Source organism: Geotrypetes seraphini, chromosome 10, assembly GCF_902459505.1.
Source record: "Geotrypetes seraphini chromosome 10, aGeoSer1.1, whole genome shotgun sequence".
NCBI lineage: Eukaryota > Metazoa > Chordata > Amphibia > Gymnophiona > Dermophiidae > Geotrypetes > Geotrypetes seraphini.
Window position 1 is genome coordinate 11406841 of NC_047093.1, and position 27606 is coordinate 11434446.

At 45.4% G+C, this 27606-nt stretch overlaps 1 long non-coding RNA gene across 1 annotated transcript in view; it reads left to right on the plus strand.

The window, feature by feature from the left end:
- Positions 1-21120, plus strand: part of LOC117367351 — a 59680-nt gene extending 38560 nt beyond the window's left edge. The window contains exons 2-3 of the long non-coding RNA XR_004540752.1: positions 20381-20447; positions 20740-21120. This is a non-coding gene — a long non-coding RNA (uncharacterized LOC117367351). The remainder of the gene's footprint in view (positions 1-20380; positions 20448-20739) is intronic.
- Positions 21121-27606: the final 6486 nt, after the last annotated feature.

Genomic DNA, 27606 nt, shown 5'->3' on the forward strand with positions numbered 1-27606 from the left:
ACTTTTTCCCTGTTTTTAGGGAAAAAGTTAAGTTTACAGTAAAATGTGGAGGGTTACAACCCCCCACAACGCCCCACAACACCGGCACGATCTCTATTAAGTAAACTGGGGGGGCTCCCCAACAAAACCCCCCCGTCGGAGCCCCTAAAAACTGTAATTTTCTCCAGCGCGCGCCTCCGTCTTGCGCTCAGTTGTCGGCGCGCGCCTTTGTCTTTTGCGGGGTTGTCTATGAACCGCTTGCTGGGAGCCCTCGAAAGTACCACAGAAGAAATGCACTTGAAAGGCTGAGCAAGATATGTACTTAAAAAGATAGATTGGGGGGGGGGGGAGGGATAATTTACCTGATGCAGCTTGCCAATTTCACAGCAAAACAGCCTTTCCTGAAAACCAGGCCCTAGAGACAACAAACTGCGATCCCTCTCCCAGCTGGTGTTTCCAGCCTCTCTTGCGGTTTAGTTCCTCCGAATGAGGCATTGACATCGCCTCTGTTTATTATCTGTCTGTTTTAGTAACCAGGTACAAGGAAATTTTCCATCTTTCAGTTGGAGTTTGTTTAAGGTGGCAGCACTGTCTGTTCCCTGTAAAAATGAAATTACTTAGCTTGACATGGCCTATTTTGGATCTTGGTTCTGTCTCCGATACACCCATTTATCGTTTCTGCTCATAGCTACCTGGGATTGGGGGAGGGGGAGTCCTTCCTTTGGTGTCACCATGGCCCTACTTCATCTTTTCATGTGATAGCTCTGTGGGATGAGTGTTTGCACGCATTCGCTCACGGATTCTATAAAGGTGGCCCAAATTTGGGCATGGATCCGAGATCCAGGCACAAACTAATTTGATTGTTAGCGGCTCATTAACTCTCATTGATGATAATTGGTAGTAATTAGGACTTGTGCGCAGAGCCAAAATACTGCGCAGATCCAAAATACAGCGGTCCGTTTAGTTTTCGGATAAAAAAAAACAGGAACATGTCAGCCTTTACTACCGTCAGCTGCACTGGTTGGCAATGGAAGCAAGTGTACTTTTCAAATTTGCTTGCATTTGATATAAGATGTTACTTGGATTAGCTCCGCTATATCTCCTCTCTCATTTTGAATTGTACTGTTTGACTAGGCCAGGGGTAGGCAATTCTGGTCCATGAGAGCCACAACCCAGTCGGGTTTTCAAGATTTATACAACGAATATGCAAGAAATAGATTTGCATACAATGGAAGCAGTCCACGCAAATTAATCTTGTGCATATTCATTGTGGAAATCTTGAAAACCCGACTGGGTTGTGGCTCTTGAGGACCAGAATTGCCTACCCCTGGACTAGGTCTACTCATTTATTTACTTTTCCTAATCCCAAAAATTGCGCTTGGAATTCTCTTCCTGAGGATGTTGTGGCGGAGACTACTCTTTGGGGTTTCAAGCACAAGTTGGATATACACCTTCTTGCAAATCATATTGAGGGATATGGTAATTTCAGGTTTTCATAATAGAGAACCTAAATAGGCCGCCGCGTGATCAGATCGCCGGACTTGATGGACCTCGGTCTGATCTGGTGAAGGCATTTCTTATGTTCTTATTTTGATTGATTTTTTGCTTATCGAGCAGGTAAAGTTCAAGTATGGTTGGATGATCTGATTCAACAATTGGCATCATATTGCACCTTTAGAAAACTGGTTAAGACCTATTTGTTCAAAAATTTTTTACCTGATTGATAACTAAGTCCTAGTTTCTCACTGTATTTTTCATTATTGAAATCTTGTACTGCCTTTTTGTTGTGTTTTGTATCATCACTGGAATGTCCAGTCCTCTTTATTCTATGAACCGCCTAAAACTTTTTGGGTGTTGGCGGTATAGAAAAATAAAGTTATTATCTGCCTATGTTAGGGCTACCATATTTTACCAAGGAAAGCCCTGGACACCCTGTTCAGTCTCCATCCCCAACCGGTTCTGTCTCTGGCCCAGCCCCCAGCAAGTTTCCTCTCTTCTGCGACCAGCTCTGGTCGCACCTGGAGAACCTGGAGCATGCGCGGATGTGTGTGACATCATCTGCGCATGCTCAGAGGCCCTCTATATGTGGCCAGAGTTCGTTGGGGCTTTCCGAAACCCGGACAAATGCCAGATTTTGAAAAGCCCGTCCGGTTGCCCGGACAGTCCTCTAAAAGAGGACATGTCTGAGTTCTCCCAGACGTCTGATAACCCTAGCCTGTGTGCGATTCTATAACATTAAGCACGTAAATTTCACACATAAGGGCGTGGCCAAGGGATGGGCTTGGCTAAGTGGTGGCATTCCAAAAAATTAGGTGCAACGTGATAGAATATGTTGGATTTGCACATCCAACTGCCATCAATTTAGGGTTACCAGACGTCCAGATTTCCCCGGTCATGTCCTCCTCATGCGCAGATGCCCTGCTGCCCGATGAGAGCAGGGGGTGGGGCTAGGGTGGAATTGGGGCAGGGCTGGGGTGTGACAGGACGAGGATGGGTAGAACTGGGTCAGCCTGGGGGGGGGGGGCGGTTCTAGGGGTCCAGATTTTCTGTTTGGAAAGTCTAGTAATCCTACATCAATTATGCACGAGGATTTACAACCGTTTGTGGAGGCGTAAGTCTCGGGCACAGGAATCCTTGCTAAGTGACCTTACACGGCTTTTAGCAGCACCTAATTCTGACCCTCAGTTTGTTTGGGTGCCTTTTCAAATTTTTAATATGTTAAAATGTGTCTATGCATAGATTTATGAATTAATGTGTGTACAATTAATTTGCACAAATTAAAATTTGATTTAATACCCCTATTATTATAAAAAATGAACTCGAAAAATCCTGGAGTGGCCATACAAGGCCCTGGGCTCCTAGGGGCCTTGGCTTGGCATGTCCTCCTGCCTCTGAATACCCCATACTAGAGAATGACATGGTGACAAAATTCATCACCGTTCCCGTCTCCGCGGATAACCGCAGGAAACCATCTTCATGTCATTCTTTAAGGAGAGAGGAAAGAATCAGAGTATGAATGGCCACAACCACTAACCCTCAAGCCTTGCTTTGAAGAATGCTAGTGTAGAAGGACTGAGGTTGAAACAGACACTACAGAATGACAGTCTCTGGTATCCAGAGCAGATATTGTGATGTCATAATGCCTCATTCCACCAGTGCCTAAGAGCCAATCACATCAGTGATGTCACAATGGCTTCATTATCCTTGGCTCCCATAAGAATCAGAGTATGAATGGCCACAACCACTAACCCTCGAGCTTTGCTTTGAAGAATGCTGGTGTAGAAGGACCGAGGTTGAAACAGACACTACAGAATGACAGTCTCTGGTATCCAGAGCAGATATTGTGATGTCATAATGCCTCATTCCACCAGTGCCTAAGAGCCAATCACATCAGTGATGTCACAATGGCTTCATTATCCTTGGCTCCCTTAAGAATCAGAGTATGAATGGCCACAACCACTGACCCGCAAGCTTTGCTTTGAAGAATGCTGGTGTAGAAAGACCGAGGTTGAAATAGACACTAGAAAATGACATGGGATTATTTCCCGCAGGGACGGGAACGGTGATGAATTTTGTCACCGTGTCATTCTCTACCCCATACCTTAAAGCAGCATTTCCTTGTAGTGAGCTCAGGGTAGTGGCAGCGATTCTCATAGGCCACTGGTCTTTGCTAATTTTTATGTAGAGCACCGCATAGGTGGGAAGCAGTAGCAGAGGGAAAACTTCTGGTCTGCCAAAGGCAGACCAGAAGTTTTCCTCACTCACGCTGCCGGCGGCCTGAAGAGTGAAAGAGCAGCTGCCAGAAAGAAGTGTTAGATCCTACAGGTTGAGGGCGGAGGGGAGCTTGGAAACCCAGATTGCAGTGCGGGCCACCCAGAAGATCTCCATGGGCCGCCATTGACTTACAGGCCTTGCAAAAAAGATCACTGTCATAGGCCATCTGCCACCAACCCCGCAGCCTGCTTTCTGCTGAGAACCGCCCCCTTCTGATACAACTTCCTGCTTTTGCAAGGATGGGATACAGTAGAGGACAGGCTCTGGTGTTGGTGGCAGATGGTCTTTGCAAATCACCATCAGTGCCTGAGTCCTCTACAGAGATATGCTTTTTTAAGGTGAGGGCCTGAGACGGAGACATACCATACCGAACAACCTGGGGTACCCCCAAAGCTGGCCTGCATGGCTGTGCTATTGGTAAGGCCAGTGCTGTAGGCCAGAAATACTCATATCTTTCACCATTCTCTAGCTGAGGGCTGTGCCTATTCCTTGGATCTCAATGAAATGATTCCTGTATTAATTTTAATGTCAAGAAAGGTTTGTCAGTAATGTGCTCCTTTTATTGTGGTGTGGACATAACATTTTAATATCATTTTTAACCTTACACGATTTTAGCCTTATGGCGGCCAGATGTTTTGAGCCAAAAGTCTCAGGAGCCCCTCTGAGCTAATACTGCCCGTGTTTTGAAGAAAGATACCCTAATAGCCCAAAATGCTTTGGAGGCACAAGGTAGAAAATGGCCTCTTTCTGGCCCAGCAAGAGTCGAGCGACTGCTTTAAAAGCTTTGACGCGGAGTGTTAAGAAATCTTCAAGAAATGTTGAACAGAGCTTGCTTATTTGCCAGAGAAAGTAGACATTTGTTTACAAGAGGGCTAATTGGGACCCAGACTTCAGGAGGACGAGAAACTAAAACCCCTGACTAACCACCTGGAGCCTTCTAGCATTAATGAGCGATAATGTTAACTCGCCTGTGAAATAAAGTTATTGCTCTACTTGTGAGTCATTACATCCTCAATAATATCTTTGGCCAGCTCATTAGTAGCCCTTAAAGATACATATATATTTTTTATTTGATTATTACTATTTTTTTTTTACAATGCGAACTCTATCAAACTTCAAGGGATAATGAGTCACCTGCAGCTTTGAAAGGGAAGTGAGTCAATAACCTTTAAACCAGATCTCTGAAGTTATGCCAACAGCACCTGTCTGGAACATGGTTTATTTATTAACACTTAACCCACCTTACCAAGGTAGTGGGGACATGTCTCTGGCCTAGATGGCATCTACCTCTGCCGTACAAGTTCATATGAGCTTGTGGCTTTCTTTCCATATCTATGGCAACATGGATAAATGCATCCACCCCTTTTGTTTTTACCTTTTAAATGGGACCCAGTGGCATAAAACATAGAAACATAGAAGATGACGGCAGAAAAGGGCTACAGCCCATCAAGTCTGCCCACTCTGCTTACCCACCCCCTGTCTATGCCCTAATGACCCAATTTCCTTATCTTGACCCTCGTAGGGATCCCACATGGGTATCCCATTTATTCTTAAAGTCTGGCACGCTGTCTGCCTCGATCACCTGCACTGGAAGCTTGTTCCAATGATCAACCACTCTCTCTGTGAAGAAATACTTTCTGGTGTCGCCATGAAATTTTCCGCCCCTGAGTTTGAGCAGGTGCCCTCTTGTGGCCGAGGGTCCCTTGAGAAAGAAAATCTCATCTTCCACTTCGACATGTCCCGTGAGGTACTTAAATGTTTCGATCATGTCTCCCCTCTCCCTACGTTCCTCGAGAGTGTAGAGCTGCAATTTGTTCAGTCTCTCTTCATACGAGAGACCCTTGAGCCCCAAGATCATCCTGGTGGCCGTCCGCTGAACCGATTCAATTCTGCGCACATCTTTACTGTAATGTGGCCTCCAGAATTGCACACAGTACTCCAGATGAGGTCTCACCATGGCCCTGTACAACAGCATTATGACTTCAGGCTTTCGGCTGACGAAACTTCTATTGATACATAGTGTGTGTGTGTGTGTGGGGGGGGGGAGGGGAGGGGGAGGCACAGGTACCATATTGGCGCTGGCACCCCTACTCCTCTCTGCCTCCGCAGGAGGAAGTGGGCATCCCTTCTGCCGTCCTTCAATTTAAAGGTGCGGGAGGGCATGGGGCTAACGAGAGGGTTGGAAGCCTGTCGGGAGGGCAGGGGACCCTGGCAGCAGGAGGGAGTGGGCGTCGCTCCTGATGATCTTTGGGGAGAGGGGGGGAGATGGGCAGTGGCAGATGAGGGGGGAGAGCTGCGGCTCAGTTGATCCGGGCAGGGAGAACAGCTTTGACGGAAGGGAGGAGCTGTGCTTAGCGACAGCTCTTCTGAGCAAGTGGCAGGCACAGTTCCTCCCGATCTTTACCGGTGATTTGCCGCACACATAGCGCGCATATAATATGCATGTTGTTATGCTGAGAATCGCACGTAAAATAAAAATCGCTCCCACTACGGCCACTACATAGACTCACTGGATTTTACTGGCGAGTTCTCCTGTTAAAGTCAGAGCAGCATTTTTACTGTCTTAATTTTATCAGGGTGCAGGTCTGAATATCACCAGCACCCCTATAAATGCCAGCTGCTTTATACCTACGTGTTTGGTGCCAGTATCTGGGGATGGCCTGGTCTGAAAAGCTAGATTTAAAAAAAACAAAAAAAAAACAAAACCCCAAACAAAAAACCTGCCAAAGCCAGAATATGGGTGTAACGTGATTCTGAATATCTGGACAGAAAAAAACGTGCAGTGGCAGACATTTTAAAAACAGCTGTAGTCTGAAATATTGGTGTATGTGGGGGAGGTTTGTAACTGAGGCAGTGGAGGGTGACATGACTTGCCCAAGGTCACAAGGAGAAGCAGTGGTGGTGGTGGCGGGGGGGGGGGGGGGGTAGGATTTGAACCCCGAATTTCTTGGTTCCCGGTCTGCTCTCGTTCCATGCAAGCCATTTTCCACTGGTGTTCTGAGTCAGGACTTGGTGCCTTAGGGGAGGATGGAGCGCCTTGGAGACCCGCTTTAATATAAACGGCGGAAGTTCTTTGATCAGTTAATAAGATAAAGGAGTGAAGCCTTAGCCTAGGCCCGCTGTGTAGCTCTCCAGTTTATGGCTATTGATTGCTACTCAGCACATGCCTACCTGGACAGACATGAAAGGAAATTCGAGAGGTCCACCTTGTGTAAATGTTTATGCAATATATACACTGCACACCTGGGGAGGATATTCGCATTCAAGAGGTGAACCTCTGGCTGATACTGTGCTTCAGATTCTAAGATGGCAAACTTCTGTTGAGAGCTGTTTTTAGCTTTCCTGGGTATTTCACTGGGGTTAGGAGCAGATTTTTAGAGCGGAATTCCTTCTTAAAAGCACACCATGCATCCAGTGCCCAGCCCATCCCTGGGAGTCCGCTGCAGGGGAATGACCTGGAGCGGCCATGGCCAGACACAATGCCGGACACACTGCAGCCATCGAATTGGCTGAGCTAGATCTTTTTCACAATTTTAGTGGCTTAATATAAAGTATTCTCTCTACTAGCCCAGGAAACAAAATAGCCCCATAGTAAAGTTTCTCTTCTAGTTTGATCCCCATGAAGGTTACAATCGCAGAAAATCTGAGATAAAGCTTTACTGTTGGACCCTAGATAGATTCTGCACAATGCCGGTCCAAATCAACAAAACTACTCAAAAAGCATTTTTCACCATGCGCAACCTACAAAAAATAAGAAAATTCTTCGACAAAGAACATTACAGGATCATAGTCCAATCCCTTGTCCTAGGACTAGTGGACTACTGTAATATCCTCTACCTACCATGCCCCACAATCTTGATAAATCAACTACAGACCATTCAAAATACAGCCCTCAGACTGATCTATTCACTTGGAAAATTTGACCATATCACCAATGCCTACATAGATTCACACTGGCTACCGATAAGAGCTCAAATTCAATTCAAATTTTACTGTCTATTATTTAAAGCAATAAACAGAACTGCACATCCAGACTAAGAAAAACCCAGATCCCATTCTCCGACCCATCACTCAAGGGAACTCAGCGCAAGAAGCATCCTCCCTCCTCCATGCAAATTTCCAGCTGACCTCCTACCCCTCTTCTAATATTTCCTCAATGGCTCTATCATGTAACCAGCCACTAAACTGCAACTTCCCTACATGTAATCCTCAAATCTCCTTCATTTCTCCTCAAAGCCTCTACTATGTATCCAACTCCTAAATTGTAACTTCCTGGAAATGTCCAGCTATCTTCTAATATAATCTGCTTAGAACTGCAAGGTACAGGCGGAATAGAAGTCACTAATATAATGTAATGACTAGTAGAACCCAAAAAGATATTAAGGGGGGATCGGCGCAAGAGTGGCCATGACACGCTCAAATTATGCAGTGGAATGATGGTTTCAAATCAGCATTTCTTTTCTTATTTGCATGCAAAGCTAGTATGCCACAAGGGGTCAGAGCTTAGCCGGGTTGCTAACTTCTGCTATAAATGGGTGTTTTCAGAAGCTCTGCCTGCCATGTCCAGAGCCTCCCACGCCATGGGCTTCTCCATAGAGACGTCATTAGCTCATGCCTCCAGGACTACACATGGCTGCAGAACAGTTAATGGAGCTGTCCTAGCCTGCCTGGTTTTCAGGATGTCCACTATAAATATGCACGAGATCTGCATCCAATAGAGAGACCTTGCACGCAAATCTCTCTCTTACATATTCATTATAAATACCCTTAAATCCAGACTGGCTAAGGAGTACTCCAGGAATGTCTTCAGAAACATTGCTATAGATAATATGGTTTGACTGTTGTTAACAGCTCACACCCTAATGCATTAACCTCTACACCAGAAAAAAAAACCCAGCATAAATTAAACAGAACATAAGAATAGCTTTACTGGGTCAGACCAATGATCCATTTAGCCGAGTAGCCCGTTCTCACGGTGGCCAATCCAGGTCCCTAGTACCTGGCCAAAACCCAAGGAGTAGCAACATTCCATTCAGAATCTTAAAGAACAGCAAGATTCTGGAATCCCAGAGAGTAACAAAATTCTAGAACTCCAAAGAGTAGCAACATTCCATACAGAATCTCAAAGAATAGCAAGATTCCGGAATCCCAGAGAGTAACAAGATTCTAGAATCCCAAAGAGTAGCAACATTCCATACAGAATCTCAAAGAATAGCAAGATTTCGGAATCCCGGAGAGTAACAAAATTCTAGAACTCCAAAGAGTAGCAACATTCCATACAGAATCTCAAAGAATCGCAAGATTCCGGAATCCCAGAGAGTAACAAGATTCTAGAATCCCAAAGAGTAGCAACATTCCATACAGAATCTCAAAGAATAGCAAGATTTCGGAATCCCGGAGAGTAACAAAATTCTAGAACTCCAAAGAGTAGCAACATTCCATACAGAATCTCAAAGAATCTCAAGATTCCGGAATCCCAGAGAGTAACAAGATTCTAGAATCCCAAAGACTAACAACATTCCATACAGAATCTTAAAGAACAGCAAGATTCCAGAATCCCAGAGAGTAACAAGATTCTAGAACTCCAAAGAGTAGCAACATTCCATACAGAATCTCAAAGAATAGCAAGATTCCGGAATCCCAGAGAGTAACAAGATTCTAGAACTCCAAAGAGTAGCAACATTCCATACAGAATCTCAAAGAATAGCAAGATTCCGGAATCCCAGAGAGTAACAAGATTCTAGAATCCCAAAGACTAGCAACATTCCATACAGAATCTCAAAGAATAGCAAAATTCCGGAATCCCAGAGAGTAGCAACATTCCATGCTACTGATCCAGGGCAAGCAGTGGCTTCCCCCATGCCTGTCTCAATAGAAGATTGTGGACTTTTCCTCCAGAAACTTGTCCAAACTTTTTTTTTAAACTAGCTACGTTAACCACTCTTACCACATCCTCTGGCAATGTGTTCCAGAGCTTAACTATTCTCTGAATGAAAAAAGATTGCCTCCTATTGGTGTTAACTTCATCGAGTGTCCTCCTAATCTTTGTAAACCTTGATGCAGTAAAAAAATCGATCCACTTGTAGCCATTCTACTCCACTCAGGATTTTGTAGACTTCAATCCTATCTCCCCTCGGCCGTCTCTTTTCCTAGCTGAAGAGCCCTAACCTCTTTAGTCTTTCCTCATACCAGAGGAGTTTCATCCCCTTTATCATCTTGGCTATTCTTCTTTGAACCTTTTGCAGTGCTGCGATATCTTTTTTTGAGATAAGGCGACCGGAATTGAACGCATTACTCAAGGTGAGGTCACACTGTGGAGCGATATGGAGACATTATAACATTCTTAGTCTTATTTACCATCCCTTTTCTAATAATTCCTAGCATCTTGTTTGCTTTTTTGTCTGCCGCTGCACATTGGACAGAAATTTTCAGTGTATTGTCTACAATACCACCCAGATCATTTTCTTGGGTCCTGACCCCCAAGATGGACCCTAACATTGGAGGAGAATGTGGCACAGTGGTTAGAGCTACGGCCTCAGCACCCTGAGGATGTGGATTAAATCCCTGTGCTGCTTCCTGTGGCCCTGAGTACGTTCCCCTTGCTTTTGGTACGCTAGATTGTGAACTCACCAGGACAGATGGGGAAAATGCTTGAAGTGTATAAAAACCACTTTGAGTGTGGTTGCATAACTACAATCCCCTAACATCTGGTAACTATGATTTGGGTTATTATTTCCAATGTGCATCACTTTGCATTTAAGCTGATAAAACCCATTGGGGAGTGGGTAGGTTTTTAGACTTAGGGATGTGGAAGATTTTGCAAAAATCCAAGGCAAAGAGAAATCTTTTCTTTTAAAGCATTTTCAAAAATTCCCCTTTGGTATTTAAGAAAATGTGAGACTGTCCCAGGTCATGTGTCTGAGAAAGAGATAAGCGCACAATTCAGCAAAGAGCAGAGAAATCTGTAAATCTTTTCTGGGAAATATGATCTCTAGGGGAGCTGTGCAGCCATTTTTAATATGGGTTTTTTTTTCTTTCTCGCTTGCAAGAACATTTCCATAAGGCTTACATCGGAGCCAGTCACTGATTAAGAGGAGACTTTAATTGCCTGGAGCTGAATTGTTATTGCAGTGTGAAGGAAGCTGGGACTCTCTTTGCTTTCTTTAAGTGGCAGTAAATCTGGGCATTATATTCACATATCTCCAGTTAGTCTTTTACAAAGCTACATCAGGCCCAGGAGCCCCCTGTAAGATTGCAGCCTTAATTACTGACGGGGGAGTCCTAGTGTAAAGGAAGCCGATGGCGTTAGGGAACTGGTTTCTACAATACCTTCGAGCATATGAGATCATTTACGAGAACATTTTCTCAAGGTGCACAAAATAACAGCTCCTTGGGTGAAATGTCATTGTCCCAGTCTTCGATTCTGACCTCTCATTTTCTACGTATATCCAACAAGCTGCCAAGATCTGTCGCTTCCATCTCTTCAATATCACCAGAATTCGCCCCTTCCTCTCTGAGCACACGACCCGGACCCTTGTCCAAGCTCTCGTAACCTCACGCTTAGATTACTGCGATCTACTCCTAACTGGTCTCCCTCGGTGTCGCCTCTCCCCCGTGCAATCTGTGTAAAACTCTGCTGCGCGACTCATCTTCTACCAACCTCGCTACGCTCATATCACCCCTCTCCTTAAGTCACTTCACTGGCTCCCTATCCGCCATCACATACAGTTCAAGATCTTGTTCCTGACCTACAAGTGTGTTCATTCTGCTGCCCCTCAATCTCTCTCCTCGCTTCTCTCTCCTTACACACCTCCCAGAAAACTCCATTCCTCAGATAAGTCACTCTTAACGTTACCCTTCTCCTCCTCTTCCAATTCTAGACTTTGTTCCTTTCATCTAGCTGCCCCCTATGCCTGGAATAAATTACCCAAGTTTGTCCGTCAGGCCCCTTCCCTTGTTTAAAAGCAGACTGAAAACCCACCTTTTTGATATAGCTTTTAATCCTTAACCCTACTCCTCTGCCCTCCAACCCAGCCAGCTGATTAACCGTTCCCCTTAACTGTATCCATGGCATCCTGTTTGTCTATCTTGGCTGTTTTTGTAAGCTCTTTGGAGCAGGGACGGTATTCTTTGTGACTCTGTACAGCACTGCATGTGTCTGGTATAAAAATAATTCATAGTAGTGGTAGTAGTGTGAAGAGTGTCAGTCTTTGGGAAGCAGAGCTGAGCTTGTGATGTCATAATGCCTCATTCCACCAATAAGAGCCAACCTCATAGTGATGTCACAATGGTTTGATCGTCCTGTACTCCCCTCTGCCCTCCAACCCAGCCAGCAGATTAACCCTTCCCCTTCACTGTATCCGTGACATCCTGTTTGTCTGTTTAGATTGTAAGCTCTTTGGAACAGGGACTGTTTTCTTACTCTTTGTGACTCTGTACAGCGCTGCGTGCGTTTGGTAGCGCTATAGAAATAATTCATAGTAGTAGTAATAGAAGTAGTGGACTAAGGTTTCGATTCACTAAGCTTACCGATCGTGTCCCGCCCACTGTGCGACCCCGACCCGATTCACTAACCTTCCGATCCGATCCGCACCCAATCCGATCCGCGCATGCAAATGAGGGGAAATGGCATCCAAAAGTGGGAAGGCAGCCATTCACTAAACTAATTCAGGAACACTGACTGGGCTGGCCGATCAAAAAAGAAGCGACTGCTCAGGACCATTCGCTTACATCCTTTCCAACTGTCCAGCTCTCTGCCTGCCCTGAAATCCCAGTCCTGAAATGAAACATAAGAACATAAGAAGTTGCCTCCACTGGGTCAGACCAGAGGTCCATCCTGCCCAGCGGTCCGCTCCCACGGCGGCCCATCAGGTCTGCGACCTGTGAAGTGGTTATTGACCACTTCCATAACCTACCTCAAGTTCTATCTGTACCCCTCTATCCCCTTATCCTCCAGGAACCTATCCAAACCTTCCTTGAACCCCTGTACAGAGTTCTGGCTTATCACCTCCTCCGGAAGCTTGTTCCATGTGTCCACCACCCTCTGGGTAAAAAAGAACTTCCTAGCATTTGTTCTAAACCTGTCCCCTTTCAATTTCTCCGAGTGACCCCTAGTGCTTGTGGCTCCCCACAGTTTGAAGAATCTGTTCTTATTCACTTTCTCTATGCCCTTTAGGATTTTGAAGGTTTCTATCATGTCCCCTCTAAGTCTCCTCTTCTCCAGAGAGAACAGCCCCAGCGTCTTTAACCTGTCAGCGTAGGAGAAATTTTCCATACCTTTTATCAGTTTAGTCGCCCTCCTCTGCACTCCCTCGAGTACCGCCATGTCCTTCTTGAGGTACGCCGACCAGTATTGAACACAGTACTCCAGGTGCGGGCGCACCATTGCGCGATACAGCGGCATGATGACTTCCTTCGTCCTGGTTGTGATACCCTTTTTGATGATGCCCAGCATTCTGTCTGCCACCCTTCGAGCCTGTGGTTTTAATCCGCGGGTTTAAAGCGGGGCTGCACTATGACGTGTTCTGTTCCTGACTGTTCCTGACTGGCTAGCGTGTAACCGGCAACCTTCGCTGGTGCGTTTCTGTTTTTCTCCGGGCAAAGGCATCGGAACAAGAGAAATTCCATTGCTTGTAGGAGATGAGAGAAAGAAGAACCCCATGCCCATGCATCTCTATCGTGAGCCAGATTGCATGCACAGAAGAAGCGTGTTTGTTCCAGCCCCCCCCCCCACACTCCTTGTTTTGACCTTGCTTGTTGTGTGGAGAGCCAGCGCATGCGTGGACCACATCTACAGCTTAAGAAAATGGTCTGCACATGCATCTTTATCGCTCTGCAGCAATCCGTGGGGTCGCTCTGGGATGTGCCTCAGATCACTGCAATTTGCATGAACACGCTTTGTGAATTGGTCACCTGGGAAGACTCGGCCATGGATTGGCCACGAATCAGATCGCTTAGGTCAGGGGAAGGCAATTCCAGTCCTCAAGAGCCGGAGTCAGGTTTTCAGGATATCCACAATGAATATATATGAGATGGATTTGCATGCACTGCCTCCTTGAGATGCAAATCTATCTAATGCTTATTTATTGTGGATATCCTGAAAACCTGACCTGGCTCCAGCTCTTGAGGACTAGAATTGCCTACCCCTGGCTTAGGTGAGTATAGTGAATCTAGCCCAGACATGGGCAACTCCGGTCCTCAACGGCCATAATCCATTCGGGCTTTCAGGATTTCCCCAATGAATATGCATGCGATCTATTTGCATGCACTGCTTTCAATGCATATTCATTGGAGAAATTCTGAAAACCTGATTGGATTCCGGCCCACCCCTGATCTAGTCCTAAGGCTTTCAGTCCTGGAGTACCCCGCTGCCGGTCAGGTTTTCAGGATATCCACAATGAATATGCATGAAAGAAATTTGCATATAATGGAGGCAGTGTATGCAAATCAAGTTTAGGCATATTCATTGTGGTTATCCTGAAAACCTGACTGGCAAGGGGGGTATTCCAGGACCGAGTTGAGAAACAGTGGACTAAACTAGTGTTTGGCAGTGTTGTGTCCTTTTTTTCACTTTGTTCAGTAGAAGCATGAAAATATTAGAAACTAGCTTTACCTCCTCTGTGTCCACCACCACCCCTTCACTGCTCCCCTTATCCAGCAGCAGCCCTTCTCCCTTTGTTTTACCTCCCCCTGTCCATCAGCACCTCTTCCTGCTCCCCCTGTCCAGCAGTAGGCCTCCCTTCCTTTTCCCCCCCCCTATCCATCAGCACCTTTTCCTGCTCCTCCTGTCCAGCAGTAGGCCTCCCTTCCTTCCCCCCCCCCCCAAGCAGTCTGCAATAGTTACATTTCTGCTGGCATCTTTGTCTTGGGGGTGGCTCCTCCCTGGCGCTTTCAGGCCTTTCTTTTGCTCGTTTCCATTATTTCCCCCCAACCTTAAAGGTTTCAATGCGCCTTAGATGGAATTTGCGCGCGCTAAGCCCTGTGGGGTGCGTTAACCAGCGCTAATGTGCATGAGCGGCTCCAGCACCGGCTTCTCCACCCGGACCCTGGGCACGCGCCGCGCTCCGCCCCTTAGCTACCCGGAAGTATCGGGCTTCACTCGCCTGCTCCCGGAGCGTAGCCCGTGACGTCACAGAAGAGGAAGGGAGGAACTCGAACCCTCCGTGTCGTCATCGTCATCGCCAAGGAATTCGCCAATCGAGGAGCAACCGATAGAGCGCTAGACTTCACGGCCGGGGAGCTGAAGCGAGGCCGGTGCATGGGATCAGTGAATCCGCATTAAAGCGTGCGAAGGAGGGCAGGGCAAAGCAGGCTGCCGTCCTGGCATCTGCATTAAAGCGTGCGAAGGAGGGCAGGGCAAAGCAGGCTGCGGTCCCGGCTTGAGGAGTCGATCCTGTGATACCATTGGGCCGTCAAGTAGGCAGGGCTGTGGGGCCTGGGTGCAGCGGGGAAGGGGGGTCTTGCCTGGCCGGGGCCAGCCAAATTCCCTGCTCTCCTAAGTGGCGGCCCCTCACGCCGCGCCATCTAGCGCATACGCATTCGTGCCGCCACATCCCGACAGAAAAGGGATCAGGGAACACGCGGCGCGAGTGCGCATGCGCGCTTAGCGTTTTATTATTATAGATATGTCTGGTGTATCTTATCTTTGCTGGGAAGTGTCATTTAAAGTGGGAATGTTTTATAAAATCCCAGCTCCCGATGCTGGAAATTGCATTTTTTTTTACGTCAATTATGGCATCCATGTCCAGAAATAGCAGGGCCTGAAGGAGCCTGTGTGTGGGTTTTATAAGTCAGTGCCTCTGACCACTGACATAAATTAATCTCCCTCAATTACTCAGAAAACGGAATATAGCCTGTAATAACTTTGGGTGTGGTTTATCCAAATAAATGTGGACAGTTAGCATGAAGAGTTTGTCCCATTCCGTTTGCAACAGAAAGTCGCTTTGTGAGGCTTCCTGGATTTATACCGTTAACTGGAAATAGGCTTTTCCTCACCTTGCCTTTTCCGTTGTGCAAATCCCCTCTGTCACGGGTAGGTGTTTCATAGATCCTCGGCATTTGTTCAGCAACTTTGAGGTCCCTGAGGTGCTCCAGCGCTCGCTACCCACTGGCTGACTGTTAACCTTGATTTAGCCAAAGATCTATTACCTTATTTTAAAAGAAAAACTTTCCCCACCCTACGATAGTCAATATTCTGGGTGTGGATATGACTAATTGATTACATTCTATTTTATACCATATGTTACTTTCCTAATTCCACCCTCCCCCAAACAGGAACATAACTGTCCTTTTTAGGACAACAGGAAGATCCGTCTTCCCCTCCCCTCACTTGTTTATCCCATTTTTTTTTTGTTCTTTACTTTCAATGATTGTAGCTTTTTCCCTTATTCCATATATTTCTGTACGTCATGTTATGCATTACGCTCCTGAGTCATTTGTATATGCAAATTTTAAGTATTTTATGTGTATTTTATATTGTACACTGCCTAGAATTTTGATTTATCAAATTTTGAATAAACTTGGAAACTAGGTTCCCCCAGGCACACTGTTCTTCAGTGAATATCAAACACTTATACCTCTCCTCCTTTATGAAGCCACATTAGGCCTTTTTTTTATCGCCGCCCACAGCGGTAAAAGCGCCAACGCTCATAGAATTCCTATGAGCGTCGGAGCTAATGCTGCCGCCGCGGCTTCGTACAAAGGTGGCAGTGCAGCCAATTTTGTGTGAGGTAATGTGTACCATTGTTCTAAGCGTGGTTGTTTCCATGTAATACGTTTTTTGCAATTCTTTGGTAATCCGCCTTGAACCGCAAAGCAATGGCGGAATAGAAATCTCTAATGTAATGTAATATCTTAAGGCAGTGTTCTTCAACCTTTTTACACCTATGGACCGGTGGAAATAACAGAATTATTTTGTGGACCGGCAACCTACTAAGACTGAAATAAAAGCCCCCCCCCGTCTCCGCCTCATCCCCGCAGCACGGTCCCCGTCCCGTCCCCATGAACTCAGTTCCCGTCTCCATCCCGTGTACAGGGAGTGGGGAAAGAGAGAGAGAGAGATCCATGGTGCATCTCTTCCACTCCCTCTACTGCCATATCCAACATTTTTCCCTCTCTCATCCCCCGGATCATGTGCAGCATTTTTCACTATTACCCACCAGCCCCATGCCCAACATTTCTCCTTCTATCACCCCTCTCCAGCACCATGCCGCACCTCTCCCTCCATCACTATGTCCAACATTCCTCCCCCTTGCATCCCCTTCAATCTGTCCCTCTGTTCCCTCTCCACCATCGTATCCAACATTTCTCCCTCTCATCCTTCTCTACCCCATTCCTCCCTCTCTCTAAGCCCAACAATTTTCCTCGTTCTTCCTTTCCCCATGAGCACCATCTTTCCCTCTCACTTACACACTCATCTCCAACAATTTTCCCTTTCTATCCCCTCCCTTGTGTCCCAAGTTCATACCTCCTCCCTTCCTTCTGTGTCCTGAGTTCGTGTCCCCCCCACCTGCCAACCTTTGTCCCAAATTCATGCCCCTCCCATGTCCCAACACGCTCTCCCTCCCTCCCTTTTTTTCTTTTGTCCCACATTATCCCTTCTCTCCCTTATTTGTTCAGAGCTATCCAGCTGGGCATGCCCCCCTCTGCCGAAGCCAGATCAGTGTCCCCTGCAAGCGCGTGTCCGTCTTCCTTCCGGCTTGGCTGCTCCTTATCTTCAGCGCCAGCATGAAGCGGCTACTTGCACGCTGCTGACCCGGTTCCAGGTCAGCCACGTGCAGTGTGCAAGCGCAGATTAGTAGAAGAGGCCCTAAGCCTATTATTATCCTTCCAATTGCAGGCAATGTGATGGACAGCTAAAGCGATCATGAAATCAAAAATATTTTAATATAATAATGGTATTGAAACATCTGGGTTAGAGGAGCGCAGTATGATACACTTATAAGACATGGGCACCTCATTATTATTCATGTGAATTATTTATTTTGATTTCTATCCCATTCTCCCAGAAGCTCAGAACGGGTTACAAGTAGACATTCACAATCGTTTGAAGACAGACTAGTCGTGACAACAAATAGGTTATTCTAGAGACCAGACTGGTCCTAGCGAAGAGTATTAGAAGTATCTTGAGGAGGCAGTTTTTAATGGCCCAACTGGCGGAAGAGGAAGGTCTTTACTGCTCTGTGGAAGGTCATTAGTGAGTCTAGCGACCTGATCTGTGTGGGTAGACGGTTCCATAGCTGAGGTAGGAAATGGCTGTAGGATCTTTTGTACGCCGTACTCATTTGGAGGGATCTCCCTGCGGGAATGCTGAGTCTTTGTTCCACTTTGTATATTAGGTTAGGACATGTATAGAGGAGGTGTAATGGAGTAGATAGAAGTAGAAGTAGAGGTAGGTTATACAAATAGTCAGGAACCACTTCACAGGTCATAGGCCTGATGGGCCGCCGTGGGAGCGGACCACTGGGCCCGATGGACCTCTAGTCTGACCCAGTGGAGGCAACTTCTTATGTTCTTATGAGTCCCAGGAAGCTGACGGCAAGACCAGCAAAGATCTGAAGTTAAATGTAACACTTTGGCCATTTTAACAGGAGTCCAATAAGCCTTATGCAAAATACAATATGTAGATTGGCAAATAAATGCTGACATAGGGCTAGATTCACAAAGCAAACCGATCGGTTTGCGACCTGATTTCCCTCTGGCCCGATTCACTTACCTCTCTGCCAACCATCCTCCGATCCGCGCATGCAAATGAGGGCAATGGTATGCAAAGTAGGCAGGGACGAGATTCACTAACCAAAACCCTGCAACACCGACTGGGCTGGCTGATCAAAAAAAAAGCGACAGCTGAGGACCAGTCGCTCAAGCCCTTTACGGCTGCCCTGCCTTCTGCCGCCCTGTTCTCGGCCCTGTCAGCCCCGATCTCCTGCTGCCCTGACTCTTCCACTGCCCCGACTCTCCCACCCTTCCCCACAGTGCAAGCTTAAGCGGATTAAAACCACGGGCTCCGAAAAAGTTAAAAAAAAAAAAAACCTCCCAAATCTCTGCTGGGCCCGGAGGTCCAGCACATGGCGGTTGGGGGTGTGATTCCGATCGCCCTCATTTGCATGAGGGCGATTCATGAATTAGCTCCCCGGACACGGATCGGATCCGATCCCTCACGGATCGGATCTGTGCCCTTAGTGAATCTAGCCCATAGTAGGTCTGGCTGAGAATGTCCAAAAGGATTTCCAATTTATTTCCCTAGGGTTTGCATTAAGATCTGCTGCCCAAATGTCATCAAAGGGGATTTCCTTTTCTCCCTCAATTCCTCTTAAGATTTAATACATTTCCCAATAATAAGGGACCTATAATCTTAGAGAATTAGAGAGACCCGGGTCCTAATACAGTATGCAGATATTAACGGTTTAAGTTAAAGCTGCTTAGTTACAGACTTTTCCATTACAAGAACTCAAATCATGCAAATGCCTGGAGATTGGGAGTTTGTTTTTTGAGCAAAGTAGCAGCTGATGTATGTTGTTTTTTTTTGTTGTTTTTTTTGGGGGGGGGGTGAGGGAAAAGAGGTCAATTCTGGATTGCAATGCAAGGCTCTGTTTTAATAATCCTCATACATTGACATATAAGGAGGAGTTCTCTGTACTCTACGTTTGAAAAGTTTCCTTGTTACCATGTTAATATAGGGACGTTGGATCATCTGTTGTTCTATTGTCCATTGATTCTTAATTTTTGGAAGTCAATTTGGGGACAAATCAATGTTGTACTTGGGTCATTGATACCAATGACTTATGAAGCCATAATTTGTGGTACTCTATTACATGGATCGACATAAAAGCCGGCTTTTCTTGATGACGGGAATAACCATCCAGATGGTTACACGTAACTGGAAGAGTTATGATCGACTGAATTACACTTTCTGGTGGGCAAACCTATGTTCCAGTTACAAGTATGAAAGAATGAACGCGGAATGATTGGGATATAGTAACGCATTCAAAATGGCGTGGATCCCATTGACCGCATTTAATGAGACCTTTCCTTTTATTTGACTTCCTTACACATCCAGGGTGGGTGGGTGGGGGGAGGGGAATGTATTATTGCTTGCTATATTATTGAAATTAAATATTTACTTCTTCTATTAATTATGGGGAGGAGGGGGGAGAAAATGATTGGTTTTTGAATTATTTGTGTATTTAAAGTGCGTTCTGCGTAGTGTTTATGTTTAAATTCATTATATGGCACTGTTAACATTTGAAAATTAATAAAGATTTATAAAAAAGAAAAGTTTCCTTGCTTTGGGTCTAGCATCTGTTTATTTTAGAACAGAATAAAGTTTTCAGTTCAGAATTACCATATGAGCCTAGTGGCAGCCAGGCAACATCTTGGGCTCCTTTTATGAAGCCGCGTTAGCGGCTTTAGCGCAAGCGACTTTTAATCACATGCTAACCCCTGCGCTAGCCGAAAAACTACCGCCTGCTCAAGAGGAGGCGGTGGCAGTTAGCGCGTCCAGAAGTTTAGCGCTAACGCGGCTTCGTAAAAAGGAGCTCCTTGTGTTTTGATGAAGACTGCGTTGTCTGTCCATCTCGCTGTTCTCCCATATAAACCAAGTTGAATTCGGTGTTTTCTCTGTTCACAGGAAAGAAACTGACCACTGATCCTCTGCAGCACTTTCTTGACCGTTTCCAGGCTTGGTTGCCTGAAAGGTATGTGGCAGCCTTAAGGAAATCCTCTATCTACCGTTTGTGCATTGAAATCTGAAGTTCAGATATGAAAACAAACAGACTACAGGTCTAGACATTGCTGGTATCTGAGGGAGAGCGAGAAATCTCCCTGCTGTGCGTGGTCACAGATTTCTCAGTCTTTAATCTGTTTCATGTTGACTGACTGCTAAAAGAAGGAAATGAGTCATGGCGTGATAACTCTTATTTTTCAAAAGTATCAATGTTTGCTTCATAAAACAGATCCATAATCAATCTTTGTTGTTCTGAATTCCAGGAGCTGGATTAATTGCATAGGATGGCTAAGCTCCCTTGCTGAATCCTGGCATCATGGATCCCATTAATGCGATGGTCGTAAATCCTGCTGCCTGACCAGCTCCTTATACGTGCACTTGGATAGACTTTCTGAAGCCTCAGGCCTTCTAACTTCATTTGTGGGGAGCAGAGATGGCTGGAATATTTTGTTCAAGCTGTTGGCATAAAAATTGAACTACTTCTGGGTCAGTTTGTGGACTCTTGGACTCTATCCTCAAGGGCTCAAGGGTCTCTCGTACGAAGAGAGACTGAACAAACTGCAGCTCTACACTCTGGAGGAACGCAGGGAGAGGGGAGACATACATCACGGGTTGTGTCGAGGTAGAAGATGACATCTTCCTACTCAGGGGATCCTCGGCCACAAGAGGGCATCCGCTCAAACTCAGAGGAGGGAAATTTAGGGGTGACATTAGGAAGTATTTCTTCACGGAAAGAGTGGTGGGGCACTGGAATAAGCTTCCGGAGCAGGTGGCCAAGGCCAACAGCGTGCTTGACTTTAAGAATAAATGGGACATCTACGTGGGATCCCTACAGAGGCCTAATAAGACACTCAGACTTGATAGGGAGGGTCAGTAGAGTGGGCAGACTTGGTGGGCTATAGCCCTTTTCTGCCGTCATCTTTCTATGTTTCTATGTTTGGGCTCCAGTCCTCCAAGTCTTGGAGAAGACATGCCTTCTGAATCTTCACCAAACATTGATGACATGATTGTCATCTATCGTCAGGGTTTGATAGAGGGATGCGATTTTGGTAGACGGGGAACTCTGTCTTGTAATTTAAAATGCCAACATTGCCACTTCAAAGAGTATCGTTAAAATATATCCAGAAGTCTTGAGGAAAGCACACCTCTGTGCTGAAAGAATGAGGTACAGGAGCCAAAAATCTAAGGGAAAGGGGACTTGTATACTGCCTTTTTGAGGCTTTGACATTCAAAACTGATGGCACTGGAGGATTAAGTGACTTGCCCAGGGTCACAGGGAGCAGCACCAGGATTTGATCTCACAACCTCTGGGTGCAAAGGCAGCAGTGCAACATTCTATGTGAAGCCCTCAAAGAATAAGCAAGATTCCGGAACCCCAAATAGCACCAACATTCCATTTGAAATCCCCCAAAGTAGCAAGATTCCATGTAGAATTTCAGAGTAAGCAAGATTCCAGAACTCCAAATAGCACCAACATTCTATTTGGAATTCCCAAAAGTAGCAAGATTCCATCTAGAATTTCAAAGAGTAAGCAAGATTCCGGAATCCCAAATAGCACCAACATTCCATTTGGAATCCCCAAAAGTAGCAAGATTCCATCTAGAATCTCAAAGAGTAAGCAAGATTCCGGAACCCCAAATAGCACCAACATTCCATTTGAAATCCCCCAAAGTAGCAAGATTCCATCTAGAATCTCAAAGAGTAAGCAAGATTCCAGAACTCCAAATAGCACCAACATTCCATTTGGAATCCCCAAAAGTAGCAAGATTCCATCTAGAATTTCAAAGAGTAAGCAAGATTCCGGAACCCCAAATAGCACCAACATTCCATTTGGAATCCCCAAAAGTAGCAAGATTCCATGTAGAATTTCAAAGAGTAAGCAAGATTCCGGAACCCCAAATAGCACCAACATTCCATTTGGAATCCCCAAAAGTAGCAAGATTCCATCTAGAATCTCAAAGAGTAAGCAAGATTCCGGAACCCCAAATAGCACCAACATTCCATTTGAAATCCCCCAAAGTAGCAAGATTCCATCTAGAATCTCAAAGAGTAAGCAAGATTCCAGAACCCCAAATAGCACCAACATTCCATTTGGAATCCCCAAAAGTAGCAAGATTCCATCTAGAATCTCAAAGAGTAAGCAAGATTCCGGAACCCCAAATAGCACCAACATTCCATTTGAAATCCCCCAAAGTAGCAAGATTCTATGTAGAATCTCAAAGAGTAAGCAAGATGCTAGAACCCCCAAACAGTAAGAGAAAGAGGACTTGTATACTGCCTTTTGCATTCAAAGCGGTGGGCACTGGAGGATTAAGTGACTTGTCCAAGGTCACAAGGAGTAGCACCAGGATTTGATCTCACAACCTCTGGGTGCAGAGGCAGCAGCTCAACCAGTGAGCCACCGCCCTTCCTAACCATTGCTTGTGCATTATTTTAGTGATTGACATTTTTTTTCAAGATGTTGTTTTTCAGGGATGCCACAAAGACTGATCTGCATTGAATAGCATCAGTCCGTGGATGACTAAGCTCAAACATCCTAGCTACCTTCTCTCTAACCAAACAAGACTGAAAAATGTGTTCACTTGAAGCGAAAAGGAGATTGCATCAAGTCCCACTGGAGAGCGTCCTCGCCAAAGTTTTGCATTTCATGTGTCAAAGACGTGTCTCCAAAGTACATAACTCCAGTGTTGTTTTTGGATTACAGTGCCACAGAATTAAAGTGTTTAAAAAAAAAATAAAAAAATTACAAAATGCTTCAAATCTGAAATTGTGTGTGTGATTCTTGTTTTCTTTTCCTCTCACAATATTTATATTATGCAAATGTAAAGGTGGCAGCGTTCAAGGAGGAGAAAGTCAAGTCATGAAGCGTACATATCTGATTTTTTTTGAAAACACTTTTGTGAGGGGGAAACGTGGTTGAGAGTTCGGGTGGAGGTCTTGGTCTCCTAGGGGCCTGGTATTTAAAGGTCTTTTCCAATAACTGGAGAATGGAGATGACTGTCAGTAGGACCCCCTAGGTCAGGGGTGTCAAAGTCCCTCCTGGAGGGCCACAATCCAGTCGGGTTTTCAGGATTTCCCCAATGAATATGCATGAGATCTATTTGCATGCACTGCTTTCATTGTATGCTAATAGATCTCATGCATATTCATTGGGGAAATCCTGAAAACCCGAATGGATTGCGGCCCTTGAGGAGGGACTTTGACACCCCTGCTCAACAGGAAGATCACTTCCACCACTGATGAGAGGTGGAAGAAAAGTGGGGGGAAGGGGGGTGCATGTGATATCCCAGCGGGAATAGAATCACAGCAAATAGCATTCTTAAGATATGGATTCACACTCTAGAGCAGGGGTGTCGAAGTCCCTCCTCGAGGGCCACAATCCAGTTGGGTTTTCAGGATTTCCCCAATGAATATGCATGAGATCTATTTGCAGCACTGCTTTCATTGTATGCTAATAGATCTCATGCATATTCACTGGGGAAATCCTGTAAACCCGACTGGATTGCGGCCCTTGAGGAGGGACTTTGACACCCCTGCCCTAGGTGGTTCTCCATCTGTTCTGGAAGAGCATAGATGTCTGTGGTTTGCTTGCTTTTCATTCAGTTGCCTACTGGTGCTGAGGGATGCACTTCTGGAAAGAAAATATTCCATATAAAAAAAAAAAGCCTTCAATTAGAGGTCTGCACGGGAACGGGAATCCCGCAGGGGTCCTGCAGGAATCCCCCCTAACCCACAGGACCCACTTCTGGCCCACGGGACTCCCACAGGGACCTCCTTCTAGCCAACGGGACTCCCACGGGGATGGAAGGCTTTGGAAGCAGAGTTCGTCCATATAATATAATGCAGTGCTAATTAAAACAACTTAGACACCAGTGCCTTCGTAATGGAGCCACTTTTAGAATCCGAGTCTAAGTTCTTTAGCGCTTAAGTGCAAAGAGGACATGCATGTGGGTGGGGGATGGGTAGGAGACGCACTCAAGTGCCGAACGTGTATGCTGGCAACGTTTAGGTGCCTTTTACATGGTATAAGTGTTGATGCCCATATGCCAACATAGGCTCTATTCTATAGGGGAATCAGGGTGCCCAGATGCTGTTAAGGAATAATATCGTAGCCTGCAGCTTTTGGACACCTTTTTAAGAACTGCCCACCTGGTTAAGCGGTTTATGTTAGGGCACGTATACAGTGGCATTGCGAGGGTGAGAGGTCCATGGAGCAGTGGTGCCCCTCTCCTCCCGCATTTCTGCCTCCCCTTGCGCCACTCGCCCGCCCCTCCTTCCCTTCGCCCGTACCTTGAGTTGTTCACTGCCGCAATTAGCAACTTCAACGGGCTCCTTGCAACCCCGACGGCTCTCCCTCTGACGTCGCTTCTAGGTGCGGCACCCGGAAGTGCAGTCAGCGGGAGAGCTGACGCGGTCGCGAGGAGAACGTTGAAGTTGTTGCTTGCGGCGATGAACGGCCAACGGTATGAGGGAAGGGAACATGCGCCTGGCGAGGGGAGGAGTGGGACGAGGCGGTACCCCCAGCAACATGGCGCCCAGGGCGTACCGTCCCCTTGCCCCACCCTCTGCATGATCCTCTTTGAATATCGGGCCGTTATGTTTTATGTCCCTCTCTGGACAGGAGATTCGTCTCTTTTTGTAACACAAGATCTGAGTGCTGGTGTTCACAGGAAATCTACAGAGTCTGTTTACAGTGATCTAGTTAAATTCATGCGACTAATCCTGACTGTGTTAATAACCTTCCTAATTACAGCATATCGTGCAGTTGAAATTATGCAAGAGGAGGAATTTAAACTTCGTTAAGCCATTATTTCATTAGGCTTCAGCAAAAGTACTATATTTATCATTTTCCATTGCATTTACTGCAATTAAAGCGTAGTCTGGTCTTACAGCCTCAGTGTTTAAACATGCAATCCCTTTCAGTTCCTTGAGAAAGTGGGGAATTTCTGCCACTTGATGTGAAGTCTAAATGCTACTTATGCTTTTCAGACAGGAGGGGTGAGGGAATGGGAATTTGCTCACTCTTTCCAAGGTCCAGATGTTGGAGATTGATCCACTGTGGTGCATCAGGGCCGACTGGGAAGCCTTTAGGGCAGTGGTTCTTAACCTGGGTTCGGTGAGTCAGTCTCGTGGGTTCGGCGGAGGTCAAAACACACCTCCGACTCATATAGCGCTTCGGTCACGTTCAATCATCTATCAGTTATTCAGTGATTTTGATCAAGACTGATCGTGGACTCGGTTTCTGGATCTATCAATCTGTAACTAACGCCTTATATACATCAATCAATTCCTGATCAAAATTTGTGATAGATGATTGAACGTGACCGAAGCGCTTATGATTCGTGATCATACGCCCCGCTTCTCCATAACTGGCTGCAGGTGATCACGCAACATCGCTTGGCCTATCTGCGCTGCAGGGGATTTGATGCGCACAGTAGTTGAATTGTAACTGTTGTGATGGTACGCCGTGTGATCCCTATCTTAATATTTTAATCCCTTACTAACTATGTCGAGCAAAATACGAAAGCGGTCGGACAAATATGTACAGTATGGATTCACATGTATAACGGAACGTGATGGAACAACAGATGTCAATGATGAATACCTCAATGAAATCATTGAAATTCAGCAGAGCCAGGTTCAACAGCAACTCTTCAGAACAACAACGCTCTCAATGTTTTGGTGTCAACAATTGGTAACGTACCCTGTTATTGCTAAGAAAGCTCTGGAAATTTTCATACCATTTGTTACAACATATCTTTGCGAGCAATCCTTTTCGAGGATGCTGGACATAAAAACGAAGAAAAGGAACAGACTTTGTTGCGAAAATGACACGAGAGCGGCACTTGCCAAGGTAAAGCCGCGCATTTCTGAGCTGGTCTCTGAGAGGCAACAGCAGAAGTCACACTGATTTGCAGTAAATTTCATTATTATGTTATTATTCGAAATATAGGAGAACTTTTTCATTTTCAAAATTGATATTATTTTTTCCCTCACTGTATACCTATGTTTTGAATTTGTAAAAATCATATTTTATTTTTCCAATAAAGAAGGGTTCGGTGAACACGCCTATGAAACTGGTGGGGTTCAGTACCTCCAACAAGGTTAAGAACCACTGCTTTAGGGGAGTGATCTTTGGTTGAACGTCCTGAAGGGTCGACCATCTGTGGAGGGTTTTCACGAGAAAACAGACAAGCCTTTGCAACATTGTGTCTGATGTTTTTTTGATTAAGGGCTTTGCATTGCCAGGTATGCGAGAGTGGTTTGAAAAGTTTGGTCATATAAAAAAGTTAAACAAATAATTAAAAAAAAACAAAAAACTTATATTTCTCAAAATAGCCTCCTGCAAGGGCTGTACATTTAGGGCTCCTTTTACTAAAGTGCGTTGGGGCTTTAACGCGTGGAATAGTGCGTGCTATACTGCCGCACGCGCTAGACCTTAACGCCAGCATTGAACTGGCAGTTCTAGAAGCGAAGCGCGTGGTAGTTTCCTGCTTGCGCTAAAAACGCTAGCGTACCTTAGTAAAAGGAGCCCTTAGTCCAGCGAATGCCCAGTTTTTCCATCCCATTGGAAAAGTAGGTTTTTTTCAAATTTTTTAAAAAATATATTTGTTTTAACATTTTTTTTTCCCAAAACTTTTGAAACCATCCTCATATTACTAAAAAAAAGGAAAGATGAGTGAATGATATGCAAACTTTTCATCCACTGAGAAAAGGACTGAACTCCTGAGGAAGATCCCAACACCTTGCAAATGATTTTAGGAAAAATTACAAAAATCAAAATGAATACATTCCATAAGGGGGGAGGGGGGGGTATGTTGTAATATTGTGGTTGTTTATTCTGTGTTTTTGTTAAGAAGGAATCAGCACTGTGTCCAGGATACCTGCTCTTAGGACAGCTTTGTTATTGCCTTGGCTATATGTTATATGAGCTTTTATGAGATATTAAAAAAAAACATTCAGGGAACATTTGTGGAAATATACAGTAAAACCTTGGTTTGCAAGATAAGAAAAACATATTATTAAATTTTAACTTGATATACAAGCAAAGTCTTGCAATACGAGTACATACAATATATACGCGTCACATCATCATAACTGAGCCAATGGTTCTTCTCTCTCTGACGTGC